The sequence below is a fragment of the Pteropus medius genome, unplaced genomic scaffold (genome assembly GCF_902729225.1).
Source record: "Pteropus medius unplaced genomic scaffold, Ma_sr-lr_union100, whole genome shotgun sequence".
In the NCBI taxonomy this organism is placed as follows: domain Eukaryota; kingdom Metazoa; phylum Chordata; class Mammalia; order Chiroptera; family Pteropodidae; genus Pteropus; species Pteropus medius.
In genome coordinates, this window is record NW_024354498.1 from 6,487,188 (window position 1) to 6,508,865 (window position 21,678).

Here is a 21,678-nt window from a genome sequence, read left to right on the forward strand (position 1 = left end):
CTTCCCTATCCTGTCTAATGGTTTCACCACTCCCTCACTTAGGCTTCCTGACATCACCTCCCCAGTTTACTCCCTGCGCCCAAATCCTAGTCTCAGGGTCTGCTTCGGGGGAACCATACTAAAACAACTTCCAGGTGTCTCATTTTTAGCCTCAGATATAAATAAGCACTAAGCCAGCAATGATACTAATTTATACATAAATACTACTTCGTAGCTTACAAAGAGCTTTCACAAATTCTCATTTTGATCACTAAAGGAAGAGAACATTTCCAAACACCATCACCAGAGGGTTTGGGGATAGATGCCGTGGGCTTTAATTTCTTCAGAGAAAAGTATCCCATTATCATAATAAAGACAAGAATAGATTAATTTTTCTCTTTATGCGGGTGCTCTGCTGACTCTATTTCACTATGAGTGGGTTCTTCACAAGAAAAATAGTCTATTCAAGCAAATATTAGAAATAATTCTATCATTTTATACAGGAATGTTCAAGCAATTAGTGCAACAATGTCGGTAGTTTTATTTTTAACTTTTATCATTATGTAAAATTATTTGTTAAAATGTGTGTTGTGGAAACATTTTTCACTGACCTAAAAACAATTTAACATGGGTCACAGACTAGGGATTACAGAGAAATGCAACTTTTTTCTGTCTTCCTATCATTTAAATAAAAATGAGATAGAAAGGGGGTGATCATTGGCATTGCACCATAAAAAGCAATATACCTGTGCCATTTCTTTGCAACACACAAAAGATCCTCTGGGGTATTATAGCTTATAGCAGTCTTAGCTATAGAAAACTTTAAATAAAATCGACTGGCTCAAGGAAAGGATATTATTATTTTGAGAATAAGAATGAGCAAAAATGCCCAGCTCTCTCTGAGTCTAAATCCTTAATGAAAAAGATAATCCTGCAGTAGAAGAATTCGATTTAAGCTATTATTGTCCCATCTGTGCTGAGTCAGGGCTGGCCACCTTGCATTTTTCTTCACAGAAAGTAGGGCTGTTTTTTAGTAGAATTGTAATCTTTTCTCTACAATTTGGATCTTTTTGCTGCTGGTTGAATTTCTATTATTCCTATTTTAAAGCATTTTCTTAAAAACAAGATTAGAAGTTTTAAGTTTATACAGGAAGATACCACATTAATCATGAAGGATTCTTTTAGTTTTATACTTACTTTTCGAGAAAATCTAGGTGACTTCTTAAAATGTCTAAGCTATAACATCCACAAATGAAGTCTTGAACTTCGAGTTTTTTCTCTTAATCCATTGGCTCCCGACCTTAAATAAAACACACAATTTCATTCATCTTTTGCGGTCAGGATTTGGTCTAAGTGTTCATGACAAAGTGGGGCGCAAAATGGGTGTTTCCTTATTCAGGGTGATAGTGTAAAGGGGCAAATTGCTTCTCAGGAAAAAAATGAAAATAGGAAAAAGTGCTGATCCTAATTGCATGGCTGAGGGAAAGGGCAGGCCAGATGTGGAAGCAGCATCTGTCTAGGCTCACTGAACAGATGGGCATGCAAACTGAAGAGGTAGGAATCTGGGGACACTTAGAGAAGTTAGAGGGGAAGGAAGTGGGTGCGTAGAAAAAAGACACTAAGAATCAATGGAGCCCCCAGAGAGAAGCTGGATTTGCATATTTGACTTAGTACAGTCATAGCTTCCAAAATACATCAACGATTTCTGTTTTAGCCATCAGTCCCTACTGGAACATTCAGTGTAGAGAAGGAGAAACCAGTAGGTTGGGCTGAGTTTGTAGTCTGACCTTTTTATTCCTGAAAATAATAATATGGAGATGTTCACATGTTAATTAAAACAGTAGTAGTGTTCCAGATCGTCATACTAATTATTACTCCAGATTGCAAGAGGGTAAAATGTTAAAAATGTGTATATTCACTTGTTTTTCTGTGCTAAATTAAAATGACATTTTCTTGAGGAAGTAGGAAGATGTAATGCCCTTTCCACATTTTTCTTTGGGACTTTTCATCTTTATCATTGATTTTTGGATTATGGATAGAAATCCATTTTTTGGGAAAACTCAAAATGCATTCACAACTTCTTTGAGGTAGATCTTTATCTAAAAGAGGTGATTATTTGTTATCAGCATTCCAAAAAAAAATTTATTGGGATTATTGCCCTCATCTGTGATTATTTTTATAGCTTATCAAATACCAACATTCTGGTCTGCAAGCAAGTTCAAAAGAAAAGCACGGTTTGAAATGGATAGTACTGAGATTAATAGAGAGGGCAATTTTGATGTTTCCTACCTGAGGACTGTTTGAGAGTCAGCTTAGTTGTTTTAAAATCATCCAACAGCTCCATACTGACTTGAATTTTATGTGCCGCTCGTGAGGATGTCATCATATTCAGATATAGCACTTAAATTTTACCCTGTGTTTTGAAACAATTCCTGTTTTTCTCTTTGCTAGGATAGACACAGTTTTGATATATGATCTTGTATTTCTGAAGTTGTAAATAGTCAATAGTCAAACACTACCATATAACACAGAATACTTGTTTGTATTCTGTGTTATTTTCAAATACCAAATATTACTTCGAAATCATACCTGCTATAACGTTCAGATGCGTTTTCTTTCAACACTTGGAAATTATAATATTCTTGGATGTTCTATTTACCAGCTCCCTTTCTCCTACTGCTGTTTGCACGTCAGAGGAACAATGCAAGGTAAAAGATTTAAGTCATGTGAATGTTCCAAGTGGTGGTGACTGGAACTGGACGGGGGTGGGAGGGGGTGGTGGGGTGAGGCACAGATGTTCCTAGGTCACTTTATTCAGAATTTTTTCTGGGCCTGGCTAACAGTTAGGTCCTCTGATATCAGCTAAGTGAAAACTCAAACCTCAGGAGTCATTCTTTATCTGAAAATCTGTAAGTATTATGCTAACTGTCCAGGCCCCCAGGAGAAAATCTGGTAAGACTTGGCAAAAGCAGATTCAAATTTTCAAATGCATGCTTCTCAGTTGGAAACAGATCACTTTTATTACTTTTTTCTTATTTTTCATTTGGAATTTGTGGACTCATAAATATTACACATAGTTAAAAATTGAATAAAATTCTGTGATTTACTTTTTCATAAATTTTTTAGAAAGTAATTGGCTTGTTCTCTGGTGCTCTCATGATATTGAAGATGAAAAATATTATAGAACCATTTTGATGGATTTTGAGGTTTTAAAAAATTCATGGTGGGGAAATTGACTCTGGAATGATACGGTTTCTGCTTTGGTATCTAAATTGTACTTTTTCTACCTCCATCCCCGCCCTAATGTACACACTCCATTCAATTAATTGCATTATGTATGGCAACTGGAGGGGAACATTCTTAGTTAAAGCAGCTCCTAATAGTGGAGGAGAGATATTCGTCCATCAAGTAAAATGTTTGCTAACCAGTGGTTTTTGAGTTTGCCGGCTTAGGAGATATATTGTTGAAATTTTAACATTTATCTATTATGGGATGTTAGAAATAAATTTAGGTGCTTTCAGTGCATTTCTTGGTAGGCTACTTGGGTAGCCTCTGGCTTCCGTTAAGAGCACTAGTAGCTGTTTTCATGTTGACTTTTCCTAAGCAGGCATTTATTCTTTCTAGTTTTTGTTACTCTTTGAAGGAAAAACTAAGTTCTTAAAATAACTGGAATTTTGTGTGTGTGTGTGTGTGTGTGTGTGTGTGTGTGTGTGTGGCCTAGAAAGTTGGGAGTTTTTCCATGGGTGACCCATCTCACCCACCAGTGCTGGAGTATTTAGACACATTTGCAAAAAAAGAGAGAGAGAAATAATTTAAAAAAAGGAAAAAAAATCACAAATAAACATCATCTGGTAAGGGTCTGATATCCAGAATATATAAAGAACTCTTACAACATCTTTCTGGCTTGCTTCAATCTTTCAAAATCCTGATTCTGAATTTGGTATTCTTTCCACTCAGGCATCATCTGAAAATTTGATCAGTTTGCCATCTCAAGAGAGATAGATGGTCTGCTGGATAGGCTTGTGCCTCACTTCAGGGAGCCTAGTAACAGGCTGTATCATAGGAAGAACTTCAAAATGTTCAGCTGAGAAAGGTGACTGTTGTGTGAAAATTCCAGATTAGGATGATCCATGTCTCATTGACCACTAACCCAAGTCCTCCTAATTCCTGATGATGCACTCCCAACTGAGCGCATCCTGCCCCTCTCAACTTCTCAAGTACAGAGGAGCAGAGCCCTTCTCCTGGAGCCAATCTTTGATGCTTCCAACCCTGCCCTTCTATGGAAAAAGAAGAGTTGGGAGGAGGGCATATACAACGCATGTATGCCATTGTCTGTCACACATTTCACTGGCCCTCCTCTAAGTTTCCTCAATGAACCTGCCTTACTCCCTGCATTATGTACTGTGTGTAGTATTTGTCCCTGCCCTGGGATTGAATAGCTGTCATTCGATGTGGAGTAAACACAGCTTGACCTAATGCTTGGTCTTGGAAAGACAGGAAGGTTCGCCCGGGGGTGGAATACATTTTCTCTGGGGTTGTTGGCAAGTCATCTGGCTGAGTAGGAATGGCCAGTGACTAGGTGGTCACAGGGCTTATGCCCAAACCGCAGAACCCCTGGATCAGGGTATCTGCAATGAACAGAAAACATGGGATGATAAAGCCGCCATAATTCCATCCCATGATTCCTCCTCAGCAGTTTGGAGATCCTTTCGAACCCTAAAGATGACAAGGAAAGTATAAGGTGTGGTAGGCAGAAAAACGATCCTGAAGATGTCCATGTCTTAATCCCCAGAATCTGTGAAGACCTTATGTTGCATGGCAAAGAGGAATTAAGGTTGCTAATCAGCTGACTTAGACATAGGGGGATTATCCTGGATTGTTGCGTGAGTCTGATGCAATCACAAGGGTCCTTAAATGTGGAAGAAGGAGGCAGAAAAATCAGAATCAGGTTGCACTGGAAAACTCGTGTAGCTAAGGGAGGAGTGTGTGCAGAGGCTAATACCTACTGCTCTGTCTGTCATCATCCCAGGCCAAGTCAAGTAGTCCCTGCAGGGCTTGGGGAGGAGGCCGAGTGGCTCCCAATCACTTCTTGGGATATAGTTTTGGGACTTTACCCACATGCGCACTGAGAGCTCTGCGGAGCTGCGTGATTGGCTCTGTGTTACTTTTTGGACTCTGCCTATTAACACAGTGTCTTCCCCGACCTCTGACAAAGTGTAGGAACCCTATTTAAGCTCAGTTAACTTCTGCCCCTGAAAGGAAGTTATGTTTAATGAACCCTGGAAGAAAACTCTGCAAGCTTTGAAGACCCGAAGGCTGAATAGGTGCTGGAAAACAAACTCTCCTGGCCAGCTTCTGACGTGAAGCTGTTGCCCTCACCAGGAGGCCCTTTTTCTCACAGACTACCCAAGGCCACTGTTACAGGATACCGTGCTCCCTGCCCTTCCAACTTCAACATGAATACATAGAGTATCATCAGGGTAGGGTCTCTATAAAACTCTTAGAAGAAAATCTAGGGGTAAATCATGACTTTGGATTTGGCAATGGATTCTTACACATGATACCAAAACACAAGTTAAAAAAAAGAAAAAATAGATATATTGGATTTCATCAAAATTAAAAACTTTTGTGAATTCAAGAACACTATCAAAAAAGTAAAAAAAAAAACAAGCTACAAAATGGGATAAAATATTTTCAAGTCGTATATCTGATAAGGGTCTGATATCTAGAATATATAAAGAACTCTTACAACTCAACAACAAAGAGACAAACAGCCCAATTTGAAAATGTATGAAAGACTTGAACAGACGTCTCCAAAGAAGATGTAGAGCTGGCCGATGAGCTCACGAAAAGATGCTCATCATTAGTCACTAGGGAGATGCAAATTAAAATCACAATGAGATACCATTTCACACCCACTAGGATGGCCTATTTAAAAAAAAAAAAAAAAAAAAAGCAAAACCCAGAAATAACAAGTGCTGGCGAAGATGTGGAGAGATTGGAATCCTCGTACATTGCTGGTGGGAATAGAAAATGATATAGCTGCTATGAAAAACAGTTTGGCATTTCCTCAAAAGGTTAAACATAGAATTACCATATGGCCCAGCAATTCCACTCCTAGGTATAAACCCAAAAGAATTCATAACAGGTGTTCAAACAAAAACTTGTACACAGATGTTCATAGCAGTGCTATTCACAATAGCCAGCAGGTGCAAACAACCTAAATTTCCATCACAGATGAATGGATAAGGAAAATTTGGTATATCTATATAATGGAATACTATTCAGCTATAAAAAGAAATGAAATATTGACACATGCTACAACATGGATGAACTTTGAAAACCTTAAACTAAGTGAAAGAAATCAGACGAAAAGAGCCACATATTGTATGATTCCACTTATATGAAATATCCAGAATATGCAAATCCATAGCTACAGAAAGCAGATTAGTGATTGCCAGGGCCTGGGGAGAAAGGAGAATGGGGAGTGACTGTTTAATGGATGTAGGATTTCCTTTGGGGGTGATAAAAAAGAACTAGATAGGGGTGATGGTTATACAACACTGTGAATATATATAATACCACTGAATTGTATCACTTAAAACAGTTAAAATGGTAAATTTTATATTATGTGTATCTCACCAGAATAAAAAATAATAGTAAAAAAGAACAAAGCCATCTAACGGGGTGACCATTCACGTCACGTCTGTCTATCTCGTCCACGAGGATACTCAGACCTTGCCAAATGCTTTGCAGAAATCTCTGTATACTCTTTGTACCACATTGCTTTGATCAACCAGCCTAATATTAGTGAAGTTACAAGTAAAAAGAAATCCGATGACTGATGCGATGTTCTTTGTGACCCCATCATTGTAGCTCCTAGCTCACTAATTTCCTGTGTGGGTGCTTACAAATTATTCTTTGAATACTGTAATCAATTACCTGGAGGGAACATCAAGTATACTAGACTGTTATTTTTAGTATTGTCTCTTTTTTCAGAATTGGTTCCCCTGCTCCCCCACTCCCATCTACTCCTCTGGCTTTTCTCCTACTTTCCAACCATAGGAATTCAGGATCTCATTTGTAAGTTTTCTCTGATGGTTTATCACATTCACCTGGGCCCAAACCTTAATCCTTAGAGCCAACTGATGCTGTGTCTTCTGTCTGTTTTTCTTCCTCCTCCTCTTCTTCCTCCTTCTCCCAGTCCTTCTTCTTCTTCGCTCTCACCTCACACAAATCTCCTCTTCACTCACTTTACTTCGGCCAAACTAGTTTTCTTCCAATTCCTTACATCAAATACGCCGCAATTCCTCTCACCAAGCTCTAAGATTTGGCCCTGTTACCTCTGCCTGGAAGGCCTATCCCCTGGATTCTACTGGTTAATTCCCTCACTTCTTTCAGATCTTGCTCAAATATCTCTTTGCCAGGGAGGCTTTCTGTGACCACTCTATCTGAAATAGCAACTGTAGCCCCTTTCTGCATTTTTCTCTCTCTCTCTTTATCGCCTCCTGACCTAATTGTTTATCTGCTTATTGTGTGTCTCTCACTCTCACTCCCTTCCCCTCTCCCCTTGGCATTTCTCACTATCTGACAGAGCTATGTGTTTCGTTTTAGATTATCTGGCTCCCACAGGATATCACGGAGGTTCAGTATTATTTATGTAATAAATCGAGACTGGCCTTCAACTCTCCTGACCTATTCAGTCAATCAACCAAGAGTTACTGGGCAATCTTTATATGCCAGGCACTGTGTTAAGTCTCTGAGTTACAGAAAATGAAAAGACATGGTCCCTGCTTGTAAGTAGCCTCTGCACTAGTAGGAGTGGATGGATAACAATAGGTCACAGGAGAGGCCACGATCTGGGAATGTCAAGGAGGCCTCACCGAGGATGTGAAAGGGCTGAGATTTTCTAAAGACTGAGGAAGGTCTTTGCAGGTGTTCAAAGTCACTGAGCTGAGAGAGAACAGAGCTCATTCCAGGAAGTTTACTATTCTGAGGCTGGAGGCCTGGATGCAGAGGAGAAAAGGGTAGCATATACCATCACCTAATTATTTGTTTATTGTTTACCTGTCCACCACTCTCTTTCCCCTTACTTCTTGGCCTTACCACCTCCTAAGTGAGCTCCAAGAGCCTGGCCCTGAAGGGCCACCATGCAGAGTTTGACACTGGCAGAGGATACAGCATGTGATCAAGAACACAGAAAGGGGACATGAGGGAGGGAGGCCAGCAACTATGATGTTTGTACAAAGCCCTCATTATTCCCGCTTGCAGATGGCTACAATACTTAAGAAAGCTGCCAAGTCAGATTAAAATCAATCAAGAATATAGACTATGAGTCTTAGGTTCAACAGACAGAACTAGCGGTGAGGGAGTCATTGCTATACAAAAGCCTCCCTGTTTCAGCGTAGGTTGGAGCAGGACAGCATTCAGGGAAAGGCTGGTTAACCAACCCAGCATGTAATTGACTCTGTTCTTTTTTCTGTTCTACTAATGATTCATTAAGCAGAGTGTACCGCTCACTGTGATCCAGATTCATGACTTCAAATCAAACAGAGGAGGCCAATTTCTGCAAAGTACAGGAAGGAAACAATCAATGCCCTGGGCCTGGCTGGGGCAGGCTATGCAGGCAGGAACCCTGAAACTGCTTTTCTCTGGGCAAGGCATTTTGGGAAAACTATAGCTTCAGACCTGGACACAGAACAGGTAGTAGAAAAAGTCTAGCCTATGATAAACATATGCCTTGGACTAGGTTACCATCATGTCATTAAAAAAAACAAACTAGAAATCATTATGAAGTTAGGACATTTTAGCTGTAAATGATTAGATTAGGGAAAGAAATGGACAACTCGCATGAAACATATTAAATAGAAATATTATAGCAGTGAGAAATTAAATTTTAGTCTATGTTTTATGACTACAGTAAAGCCTCCGACGGCAAGGAACACGAAAAGGCATGGGTTGCTCTGAAAGAAGAGGGCGTGCCTCAGCCCTTGACTGTCCTTATGCGTAATGTGACCTGTGCTGTGGATGGGGAGTCACAGTCAGGACAGAGTATGGAGAGACAGAATGATTTCCTACAGGCAAAGGTGTCAGATGAGGATGCATTCCATCTCCCTATTTGTTTAATCAGCATACAGAACATATCATATGAAAAACTGGGCTAGTCTATGGCCATGCCACCCTGAACGCGCCTGATCCCGTCTGATCTCGGAAGTTAAGCAGGGTCGGGCCTGGTAAGTACTTGGATGGGAGACCACCTAGGAAGACCAGGTGCTGTAGGCATTAAAATAAATAAAAAATTAATTATTCAAAATTGTTTTTAAAAATTGGAAAATTGGGCTAGACTTGGATGAAGGAGGAGGAGTGAAAATTGGTGGAAGAAATATCAGTAACTTAAGATATGCAGATGACACCATCTTACTGGCAGAACATAGCAATTATTTGAAACAACATCTGAGGAAAGTGAAAGAAGGAAGTGCCGAAGCAGGGCTGCATTTTTTAAGACCAAAATCATGACTATAGAAGAAATATAGAAGAAATATATAACTTTAACGTAGACAATAAAAGTAACAAAATTGTTAAGGATTTTGCTTACCTTGGCCCCGTCATCAATTGAAATGGAGACTGTAGCCGAAAAATCAAGAGAAGGCTGAGACTTGGAAGGGCAGCAGTGGAAGAATGAGGAAAGATCACCAAGAGCAAAGACGTGTCATCAGAGCCCAAGGCTAAGATCACCCACATCCTTGTATTCCCAATTATTATGAACGGATGTGAAAGCTGGACAGTGAAGAAGGCTGACAGGAAAAATATTGATTCATTTGAAATATTGGGGTCGGAGGGAGGTCTATGGATATCCTGGACTGCCCAAAAGATGAACAAGTGGGTCCTAGAGCAAAGGAAGCCTGAAACATCACCGGACGCACAAATGACAAAACTGAAGCTGTCCTTCTCGGGCACAGCATGAGAAGGCAGGGAAAAGACAATAATGCTGGGAAAAACAGAGGTGGCAGGAAAAGAGGGAGACCAAACATGAGATGGACTGGAAGCCATAGGCCTGAGTCTACAGGAGCTGAGCAGGGCCATTGAAGACAGGTCATTGTGGACCTCACTCATTCATATGGTCGCCAGAAGTCAGAGCCGACTTAACTGCACATAGCACACACACTTTAAGGAGAACTGAGAATTGTTGGAAAGTTACTATGTGAGGAATTAATAATAATATCCACATTCCATTGTATACCTACTAGGTACTAAGCATTATGATAGGTCCTTGGCACACTTTATTTTATTTTATCTTCGAAATAACTTTCTGAAATATATATATATATATTATTAACCTCATTTAGTAAATGAGGAAACTGAGGTTCTGAGAGATTAAGCAAGCTGATTACGGTATACAGAAAAGGCGAGATTCAAAGCCTGAGTTGGCCTGACTCGAAGGGCATATTATTTTGTATGAGGCTCTGAAAAGCTCTTTCAGGCTTTTGTGACAAATACTAAGTACCTTCTAAAACAGAGTCCTGTTGGAGAGAGAATAAGAGGAGAATTAGAAAAGTATCTTTACGTTATAGGAATCTACAATGATGGAAATCACGGTTAGGAGATCCAGGTGCTTCAGGAGAAAAAATGCGTGATTCTCCACTCTTAAATGAAGAGAGATCCACAAACGAAAAGAAAGCAGCTGAAGGAAAGACTCTTATTTAAAAGGAAAGAAGTCACCTCGATGCAAAGTTAAATTATGAATATAAATGGGGTATGAAATAAGAAAGTATCTTCATGAGAAACACGGAGAAGCTTCAAGAAGAGTCCCTTCATGGCGTGCTTGTGTGGTAGGTATTTTGGGGGAAAGCCAAAGAGAATTCTAGAATCTGGCCTTCTATCTCATTTATGACTGACTATTACAGACTTCGACATAGAACTCAGAAAACATTCCAGTTCTGTGTAGGGCGGAGAGAAACAACACCACACACACACACACACACACACACAGGACGACTTGAATGAGCTTTTCCCCAAACTGAAAGGAGCCTTAAGGTTTGAGTGTCTGGCCCCTCATGTAGCAGAAGAGTCCCCTCTGCCACATCATTTGTTTGGACGTATCCAACACCTGGGAGCTCACCTACTTTGATTCCAGACTCTTAATTATTAGTAGTACTTGTTTACATTTTATCTGAAATCTACTGCCTTGTAACTTTCATCCGTTGATCCTTGTTTTTCTCTTGAACTAAACAGAATTCTGTCTTACATCCATCTCTTTCAATGCTGTAAGAGAGCCATCCTTTTTGCCCCTAAATATTTTATTCCCTGAGCTAACCATCCTCACTCATTTTGGCTGTTGCTCTTATGTCATGATTTATAGCACTATCTATGATATAACTCCTATGAAGGAGTTGAAGTTGGTCTACGTCTCTCATGAAATATGTTTCTCAGAATCAAACATAATAAATCAAAGTATGCTAAGATTGATTATCAAAAACATAGAATAGTGAGAATACTGTATTTCTATCTAAACAGTGCAAGATTCCTTTGGGTTCCTTTTTTTTTTTCTTCTGTAGCCTCATCACACTCTTGGCTCTTACTAGCTTCAGGCCACTCAAATTCCCAAGTCTTCTCTTCCACATACTGCTATTTACCACATTCTCACTATATCCTTAACTTTGGTTTCAAGGAGAGAACACTAAAACTTGTCCTATTTAAATTTCGTTTTAATAGAGATGACCATTTATGCATTTATTCACACATTTACTCCACCTTATTCCAAAAGAAACTAGCTGATACATCACTCCTGGGCCAGTGCCAGTTTGGAACCTGCTTTATCATCTGATTTATTCACACTCCCTCCCAGCTTTTTGTTCTCCATACATTAATAACCAGATTCACTCAGCCTGTATCCAGGTTACTTAAAAAGAACCAGACTAGGAAAATAGCTCTGACCTTTGACAAAGTTTGCCAGATTTGACAAAGATAGATCATTAATGAGCATTCTTAGGAAAGAATGGCTATGCTGCTAAATTATCTTATCATCCATCCAGTTTCTCCATCTTTTCCGCAAGGATACCATGAAAGTTTTTGAAAAATGCCTTGCGGAAATACAGAAACCTCTATGTCCATAGCATTCCATTGATCTACCAGTCTAATGAACATACCACAAAAGAAACCAGCGCCTGTCTGTCAGGCGTCTTTTCTTAGTAAATCCATGCTGGTTGCTTTAAGGATCACCTCTTCTCTCTCTGGGAGTTCACACACCACCCGTATGATATTCTTAATGGAGAATTCTTATTGAGATCCCAGTTAACATTTGCATCACCTACCTTCTCCCCATTTTTGAAAACTAAGACATTTGCCCATCTCCTGTCTTTAAGAAGCACTTCTACTTTCCATAGATTAGAGATGATATGTTAAGGATCACTTTTGAAAGTTGTTTTCATATTCTTAGATCTCATGTGTCCAAATCTGAAGACTCGCATTCTTTTAGTTTGCATCTTTGGAATGGGAGTGATGGCGGTAGCGGGAGAGAACAATTTTCCCAAAGAATGGGCGTTCTATTTTTAAAAGGAGTGAGGGATGCTGGGCAAACAAAAGAGATTGCACTGCAGCAATGAATCTTCAAATTCAAATCCCCTTCAGCAAGCCTCAGTTCCCTCTAGCTAGTCTTTCCTGCATTAGTGTTAGTCTGTGCTGCTCTTGCGGTTTGAGTCTGATTGCTATCTCCCTCCTCCCAGGTTTTTATGTGTCTTTTACAGCCCGAGCTCCTTGGAGAGCCTTACCCCTCTCACCAGCACATTTAGTCTCTTGGATTACTTCCTCCGCTGGTATTAATAAGGGGTTCTGGTCCCTTCAATACAGAAAACAGTCCTTTACACTTATTTGTAATTGACATTTCCTGGAAGTAGATGTATTCGGTGGGTTTTATTGCTTTTGGTAGGCCCTGCTCCCATTTTCACAGTTTGTTAATATCACGGTTGAAAATTAGCCAAAGACTGGAAAAGATGGAGCCATCAAGGGCTTCCAAGGTCAATAGGCCAGGAAATAAATTATTCCATTATCAGGATGAAAACTGAATCCTCACATTAACCTTCTTAATTGCTTGTTTACCTTGTTTTTATACTTTCTAAGTGAACAGGAACAAAGCCACTTGCTGCTGTTCTCATTAACACTAATGATCAATAAGTAGAAAATTTTTTTTCCTGATTCTTATATTTTATACATTTATGTATGCTTAATTTAGAGCTTATTAGGGCATTGCCAGTTTTCCTCATTATCTCTTCTGCAAGATGAATGTGTTTCTTAGGCAAGTAGTTAACATGAAGCAACAATGACAGGTTCAGTTTTCGTAATTAAGCAAGGCTTTCAGTAATATTTACTGCTGGGGATGGGAGGGAAGAAGCAAGCATTAGCATTTTAATATTGACTTATTTTAGATACTCTTAAGAGAAAGAGGTACTTATAACAATTTTGCACTGAATGTTAATGACCAGAGATGATTTGGTGTCCAAGGGAAGTGTTTGCCTCGCAACCTCCCCTAAGCTCTTTTGAGGTTCTTTCCATTCATTAAAATCATGGTCTGAAATGAAATCTCAATGTGTGATACCACTTGAATGAATCTTAAAAAACACTATGCTAAGTAAAGGGAGTCAGTCACAAAGGATCACATATTGTATGCTTCCATTTATATGGAATGGCAAGAATAGGCAAATCCATAGACAGAAAGCAGATAAGTGATTGCCAGGGGCTGGGGAGGGATGGGGAGATTGGGTGGTAATGGCTAAGGGGTGTGGGGTTTCCATTTGCAGTGATGAAAATGTTCTGGAATTGATTGTGGTGATGATTGCATAATTCTGTGAATAAACGAAAAGCCATTGAATTGTGCACTGTAAATGGGTAAATCGTGTGACATGTGAATTATATCACGGTAAGTTGTTTTTTAAAAAATCACACCATACTCTTTCTGTTGCCATTGTATACCACTCCCTGTCCTTCTTTGGAGTCTTTAGCAAGTGGATTGCAGTCACCTTTTCCATTAGGTCCAGCTGCCATCCCAGGTGACTTTGCCATCCACATAGATGACTCCTTACTCAACACCCAAGCAAGTCCCTTCCTTGATCTTCTCTGTTCCTGTGACCTTCACCTCCTTTCCACCCGGCCACCCACTCCGCCCTTATTTTGTACCGTACCTCTGAGATACGCATTCGCATGTCTCTCTCAGAACACAACTTCCAAAATTTCCAGTTGTCTCACTCAGTTGTACTCATTATAACCTTGCCTTAATAGGCGTAGGGTCTTCCTCTTCCTTGATCCCATTACTTTCTTTGTGCTCTATTAGCTCCACAGCCCCCCTCTCTGCTCTCCCTCCCCGCTTTCGTTGTCACTGCTTTCCTTGTCTGGCTTGAATTCCATGCCTCATCATTTCAGTCTCCTGTCCTTCTTTCTCAACCATCTGGCAAATCTGCCATCGATGCAGGTAAGTATAGAATGACCCAGTCCCCGATCTCCTCGCCACCACACTCTCCATGCCCTCAGTTATCCTTTTATATTGTTCCAAAAGCCCCTCTCCAGTTCTCCAAGGTCTCTAGTAGAGACCTACTCCACACTTCTCAACCCATCTCCACCTCCTTCTTCACGTCCAGCAGATAATCTCACTTCCTTTTCTATGTCAGGGAGGAAGAAGCTCCTTCTCTAACACGGAGCTATGTGCTGATCTATGGCCTTTCTTCTTCCCCTACCATTCATTGCTCTGGGCAAAATGCAAGAAATGCCCCTTCTCTTATTTAGTCTATCTGTGCTCTGGCTTGCATCACCTCCTCACTACTCAGCGTCCTTGTAGTATCGAGTATTTATTCCTTCTTCCCACATCGTCAACCTCTCCCTCTCTACTGACACCTACCCATCAGCATATCTCTCCCTAAGCAACACCAGCAATGCTAAATTGATGCCACACCCCTCTTTAGCAACGTCTATTTTTTTCTTCCTCTTTAAATACTAACCTCCGGAAAAAGCCGTGTCCACTTCTCTCTTTATATTTTTTTCCTCCATTTGCCTCAGTGAGTATTTCTACACATCACTTCGCTCAAATGTCTTTTTTGAATCCAGTTTCTACTTGAATTCTCGGCAATATTTGGCACATTTGACAACTTTCTTCCTCTTATCAGAATTTTTCCTTTAACTTCATGACACTACATAATTCTGGATCTCCTTCCATGCTTTTGACCTCTTCTTCTCAGTCTTCTTTTGAGGATTTTCCTCTGCCTGCCCCTTAAAAGTTAGTTTTCCTGAGATGTGTCCTGAGTATTTCTTTCTATAAGTGATCTATTATAAAGTATAACAAATTAACACAAACTTAGCAGTTTAAAACATCCATTTACTATCTCTCGGCTTCTGTGGGTTAAGAGTCCAGTCATGGGATAGCTGGGTCCTCTGCTCACGTCTCACAAGGCTGAGGTCAAGGTCATCTGGGATGGCTGGGGCTGTGTTCTCATCTGGAGCTTGGGGTCCTCTTCCAAGCTCATCTGGATTGTTGGCCGAATTCAGTTCCTTATGGTTGTAGGACCGAAGTCCCTGTTTTTTTGTTGGCTGTCAGCTGGGTTCATTCTCACCTCCTAGAGTTTACTTTCAGGTCCTTCCATATGGCCCGCTCTATCTCACCAATGAAGAAACCCCTTCTCAATGAATCCCTCTTATGTTTCAAATCTGATTTCTTCTTCTATAAGTCAGAGAAAACTCTCTTTTAAAAATGTCCATATGATTAAGTTAGGCCCATTTGAATAATCTATTTTCAGGTCAACTGATTAGTAACCTTAATAATGCCTGCAGATTCTCTTTGGCGACATAACCTAACATCATCATGGGAGTAACAGCAGGTGGGGAATGTCATGGGTACCATCTTAGAATTCTGCCTTCAATAGTACTTAAAAAAATAATTATGGTTGCATACATTCTTCTGTAGTGATCTCATCCTGCTACTCAGCTTCATTTACCAGCTCTATGCTGATGACTCACAAATCTCCAGCTCGCTAACCTGACTCTTGCTTGAGCCTTCAGACTTGTTATCGACAGCTCCTACTGTCCATTTGAAGGCCCCATAGATATCTGATTTTGGAGGTTGAAAAATGCGTTCATCATTTCTCCACCCATCTATCTTCTTCCTGGCTTCTCTCTCTCAAGGAATCATCCCCCAGTGTCATCCTTGACTTTACACCCAGTCCCCTTGCCCCCATATCAAAACAACCTACACCAATCAATCCTGCCTCCTAAACTCACTCCAATCTATCTCCTTCTCTTTATTCCTTGTTCAGGCTACCTTTACCTCTCATGAATTATTCAACAGCTTCTCAGTTGGTCTCTCAGCCACCAGTCTTGACCTCTGCTGTGGACAGTGGGAATCTGCTTACTCAATATCCATTTCAACCTCCTTGTGGTGCTACTTTCAGAAAACAAAAAACTACATTCCTTAGCTAAGCTTCTGGTTGTGATGTAGTTTCCAACAATAAGGTGCACCCACTGCAAGATTTAGAAGGAGGAAGTAATATATCATGAAAAGGGGGCCTTGCCTTTGCTATTTCTGCAGGTGAGTGTGGTTATGGAAGCATTAGTCTTTTCAGTGGCAGTAGCAGAGCGAGTCCAGTGTCCAGACCCTAGCTGCATGAGTGAAAAGAGGCAGGACCCATGGCACCCATTTTGCTGGCAGCAGCTTCCTGATTTCCACAATAGAGGATGTATAGGCCTGAAGCCAGCAGTTATGAAGACAGATTCTTAATATTCCAGCTCACTGATAATGGCAGGCACAGCAGCTCCCTGGCAGTCAAGTTCTGCAGTGCTACTCCGGAAGGTTTTCCTGGAAACTCATCTTAAATTTTGCTATTCCAGCTCTTCCAATCATTTTGAGATGGGACATCACTTGTAAAATTCTTAATCTTTTAGCAGGAAATGAAATGGGACATCTCTTGCAGAGTTAATCTTTTTAGTAAACCTAATTAAGTTTTCTTCCCTCCTTTCTTTGAAAAAAAGGCCCTCTCCCTCAAATCCTGATAATTGCCCTGGCGACTCAGATCCTCTGGCTATTGATAAGGGTCATCAGCCCATTGTTAGCAGAAATGATGTTAAGTCAGACAGGTCCCTTAGAGTCTGGGAGGGGAGGGGACTTTAGGCCAAATGTCTTTTTTTCACTCTTTAAGAAATACGTTAACTAAGCCTGTTTCCCTTTACTCACTTAATAGGCAAATCAGTAATAGAAATTAATAGATATATGATTTAAATAATAAATTTGTATCTTCTTTTCTTTGTCTAGTGGCTGAGGTGGCACTTCAGCAGGAAACCCAAGTCCCCACTCTGACTGAGGCAGAAAAGGAAAGAGCTCCATGAAACCCCTGAAGGCAGGGACTACGGCCATTCTCAGCAGGAAGCAGATACAGAAGAGACCTCTTGTCCCTCAACATCCATACCAATAATAAGGGGGTTCATGGCCCTTAGAAAAGAGATAGGCAGGAAAGTTAGTTAGGGGGTTTCGGGTCTGCCTGCAAAGATACTGAGGTCATCCTATCCTAGAAGGGGTCCGCCCTAATCCCCCCACAATCAAGCAAGCCAGAAGGCATTTTTTAACTCACACAAAGAAACCAGTAGGCAGCAATTTAGGTACCAGTTTAAGCCAGTCACTGGCACCTGCGCAATGAAGACCCCAACGACCTTCAACTCACCTGAGCCTCATTATACCATCATTATAATATGATGCATATGCTCGGAAGTTCATTAATATCATTACAACAGACTGAATTCTGGGAACAAACATGCGCAGAAAGCAAAATGATGAATCACTGAGTCCTGTCGATCTTAGTTGTCAATCAAGGAAGCCCACTCCTCTAACAAAAGTAACCACCCACAGCAAAAAGGGATAAAAACCCCTGAAGGCTGTGTTACTAGGCCTTTCGAACCACGCTTCTCTTGATCAGGTCCGCTTCCGCATGTAGAAGTGTACTTTCCTTTCTAATAAAACTTTTCTACTGTATTTTGGTGTCTTGATCAATTCTTTGTTCGAGACATCAAGAACGTGGACGATGCGCCGGGAGAGGACCCCACTCTCCTGTAACAATTTTTAGACTGCTTCTGTTTGTATCAGTTACGATGATTTGCTTTTATCTGCGACTAAATTCTGACTATGCTATATCCTGCAATTGACCACATTTCACCCAGAGCGATCTTTTTGAAACTCCAATACTCAAATCTGCTAATGGCACTGTCCATGCTTAAAATCTTTTAATGTCTCCCAATATCCTTATATAAAGCCCAGATGTTTTAGTATTGTTTGAAAGATCCTTCATGATATGGTCCTCCTATCCTCTGCAGACTCATCTTTACCCAGGAGTACCTGGCCATGCTGACCTTCCATTCAGGTCCCTAGGGCAGTCATGCACTCATCTCTTCATCTTTGCACGTGCTATTCTCTCTGTGTAGAACACTCTTGCCCTGTCTTCTCTTGGCTGACTCCCACTTTTTTTCAATCTTGGCCTAAAAGATGTGTCCTTCAGGAAACCTTCTGACCCCACCACCCGTCGCTATCAAAACTGTGGGTTAGGCACTCTTAAGTGCTCCTACAGTACCCTGGCCTTCCCCCTTTGAAACACTCCACTGTATTGCAATTGCTGAGTGCAAAGCTTGTCCCCCACCCTAATTATACCATAGGAACCTGGTAGAAAGCCCCATGTCCAAGATTTTCTCTATTTTATCCCCAGTACCCGGTGAGTGCCTGGCCCAGACTTATTTAATGAAGTAAAGAAACGGAAGCATTTTAAGCAGAGGACCTAATCTCTATTAGATTTGTTTTAGAAAAAAAAAACACTCAGGTGGCCACATGCAGAAGGAACTGTCATGGGATCAGGTGGAGGGAAGGGGCTGAGACAGTCCATCTTACTGGTCTGACCAAGTGCAATATTAGTGGAAATGAGAATACTTCACAGGCTATAGTAGGGAGTGGGCAGACAGAAAAAACTGATAAAACTCAAGGAGTAATTAGACAGGGGCTTAATCTTGGTTTGGCATTCCAATTCAGTTTCATTAACATTTTTTGAGTGTCTGTGCAAAGCATTATATTAGGTGCTGTGAATATAGAGATTAGTAAGATACTCTCCCAGTCCTGGAGATTGCAAGGGTTTCAGGTGGCTAGAAGAGGCACAAATAGTTAAATACTAGGCCGAGAGGTAAGAGGAAGAATTGAAGAGTTTAGGTTTTGAGGCGCTGTGTGTGTAGTTTTTCAGTTTGTTTGTTTTTGCTTAAAGATAATGGGCAAGTAGTTTATGGGCAACAGAGAGTGTACTGTGGTGGAAAAAACATTGCCTGGAGACAGAACAGAGAGCTCTTAGTTCCTCATCTGCCACTAAGTAGTACGATCTTGAACAATTTAACTTATCTAGAGCTTAATTACCTCATTTGTAAAACAAAGTTTGTGAATGAAATTACCTTTAAAATTCTATTATTTTATATAATTGTTATGTCTAAAAGATTTTTAAAAATCATTTAAAATGTTCATGTATTCTAAATACTGCTTTAGGATAACTGTTTTAACTTTCTCCCATAGCATTTAGAAGACTAGGAGATCATCCGGTCATAGATAAACCATAAACTTTAGTTTCTTGATCCTAAGACATCGATGATAATATTATCCACTTTTGACAATTAGGGAGTTTACTGAATGTGCCCTCTGTCCTTTTTCATTTCCTTAGCTCTTTAGCTTTATGATTTTTAAAAATTCTGCCTTATCTATTACCTGGTACAAAGGCTAGCCTTTGCTAGAGGAATGGAAAAAAGAACTGCAAATCAGTCTTTTTTGCCCCTTTGACAGATGAGGAATTTTAAATTCTGGACTCAAGTTGTTTGAGAATTCTCTTCAAATTTCAATGTAAAGGAGACACATGAAGGAGCACAAAAAGCAAGTTTAGTATCGAGAAAAAGAGCCACCCTCTTGAAAAGTCACCTGCTCTTCCCGTCACTATGGCTCCTTCTCTTTGTAACTAAGCATGCAACAGCTTGCAAGCATGGCAAGTAATGCTAGCAGTTGTAACAGATGAACCTGGAAAAATCAATGGCTTAATATAAAGTTATTTATCATTCACTTAAAGTACAATTGGTGGTAGGAATGATGATGGCGGTAGTGGTCTGCGTGTATGTGTGTGTGTGTGAGCTCCGTGCAGTCATTCAGGAACCCAGGCTGACGGAGACTCAGCCATCTTCAAAGCCTGACTTTCAAGGTCACTCTGGGTATCAACATCCAGAGGGCAAAAGCGAGGTTAAGAAGAGAGGGAAGAGGCTTTCCTACGGAAGGTTTTTCTGGGACCAGCCTGATATCACTTCCATCCAAGTTTCATTGGCTGATTTCAGCCCCATAGACACACCTAAGTGCAGAGGTGACTGAGGAACAGGGTCTAATCATGTGCCAAGGAAGAGAAAGGGCACGTTTTGATGACCACAGTGTGGTTTTTGCCAATATCTCCAGGAATATTGATTCTGTCTAGCCGTTCCCTTTCAACCCTCTCCTTTCTACCTCATGCCTGTAATTGCTGACAAAATATTTCAGAGGTGATTCCTACTTGACATGAGTAGTTGGAAAATATTTTTAGACTAGTGATATTCATCAAGGAAGCATCTGATATTTATGATACAACCTTCAGGTTTCTCTAAGTGCTCCAATTTCTAACTTAGACTATTATTGTACATTAGTTTGCACAGGGCATTCACAACTGTACGCTACTCTGGTTTGTGCATGAAGATTTAGCTTCAGTTTCATAGAACAGAATATTACTCTCCTAATGTTATCAGACTTAATGAGGTCAGCTATAAAAAATATTCAGATCTCAAGTTACCTTTAGATCATTTATCTGAGAAAATTATATCATAATTGCTAGCTTTGAGAACTTTCCAGTTAGATATCATAGCTTTTTGTTGTTGTTATTACAGAGAAGTGGTTCTTAGAGTGTGGTCAGACCAGCGGCATCAACAGCACCTGAGAACTTGTGAGAAATGCAATTCTCAGGCCTCGCCTCAGACCTGCTGAATCAGAAACTCTGGGGATAGGCCCCAGCAATCTGTGTTTTCACAAGTCCTCTAGAGAGCATCCCAGAAGCACTGGTCTAATTGAGTTAGATTACTGCTGAAACATTTCATTTCAAGGACCAGGTCAAAAGGATACTAACTGAAATCGTTTTGTTGAAAACATATTGAATTTCTCTCTTATATTGCTGTGAATTAAGAGTGCTGTAGAAAACTCATAGAATCAAAAGATTGCTAAAGGCCTGGGAGGTCATTAGGGCAAACAGTTTTCAAAGGCATCAGACCCGGCAATCTAAGGTTCTATGGAGTATCTCTAGGGGTTTCCTAAAAGAAAATATATTCATGTTTGATTAGGGGCTGCTTCTCTGACCATCCAGGGTTTGTCTCCAAAAGCCTTAGAATCCTGTGTCAGGAGAAATGGTTTTGGAACTTTAGGACAGAGTCAAAATCCTACTCATCTTTGAATCCCTGTTACCTTCCGGAGTGCCCAGCACAGAGTAGACACCTAATAAGCATTTATGTTAAAGGAATGAATGGATAGAATAGTCATCTTATGAATTCGGGTTCTAAAGTAACTTCCACTAATATTCTGGGGTCACTTTGAAAAAAATCCCATTTAGATAGTTAATTCTCATTACTATTAAAGAATTCTGACTGCCTTAACTA

The 21,678-nt window shown here is 40.3% G+C and overlaps 1 long non-coding RNA gene and 1 other non-coding gene across 2 annotated transcripts in view; one reads left to right on the top strand and one right to left on the bottom strand.

Moving 5' to 3' along the window:
* Positions 1 to 21,678, bottom strand: part of LOC120594303 (uncharacterized) — a 29,964-nt gene that overhangs the window by 4,151 nt on the left and 4,135 nt on the right. Inside the window, exon 3 of the long non-coding RNA XR_005650540.1 lies at positions 1,177 to 1,279. This is a non-coding gene — a long non-coding RNA (uncharacterized LOC120594303). The remainder of the gene's footprint in view (positions 1 to 1,176; positions 1,280 to 21,678) is intronic.
* LOC120594309 (5S ribosomal RNA) lies at positions 9,143 to 9,261 on the top strand. The gene has a single exon (XR_005650542.1). It is a non-coding gene; the product is annotated as a 5S ribosomal RNA (ribosomal RNA).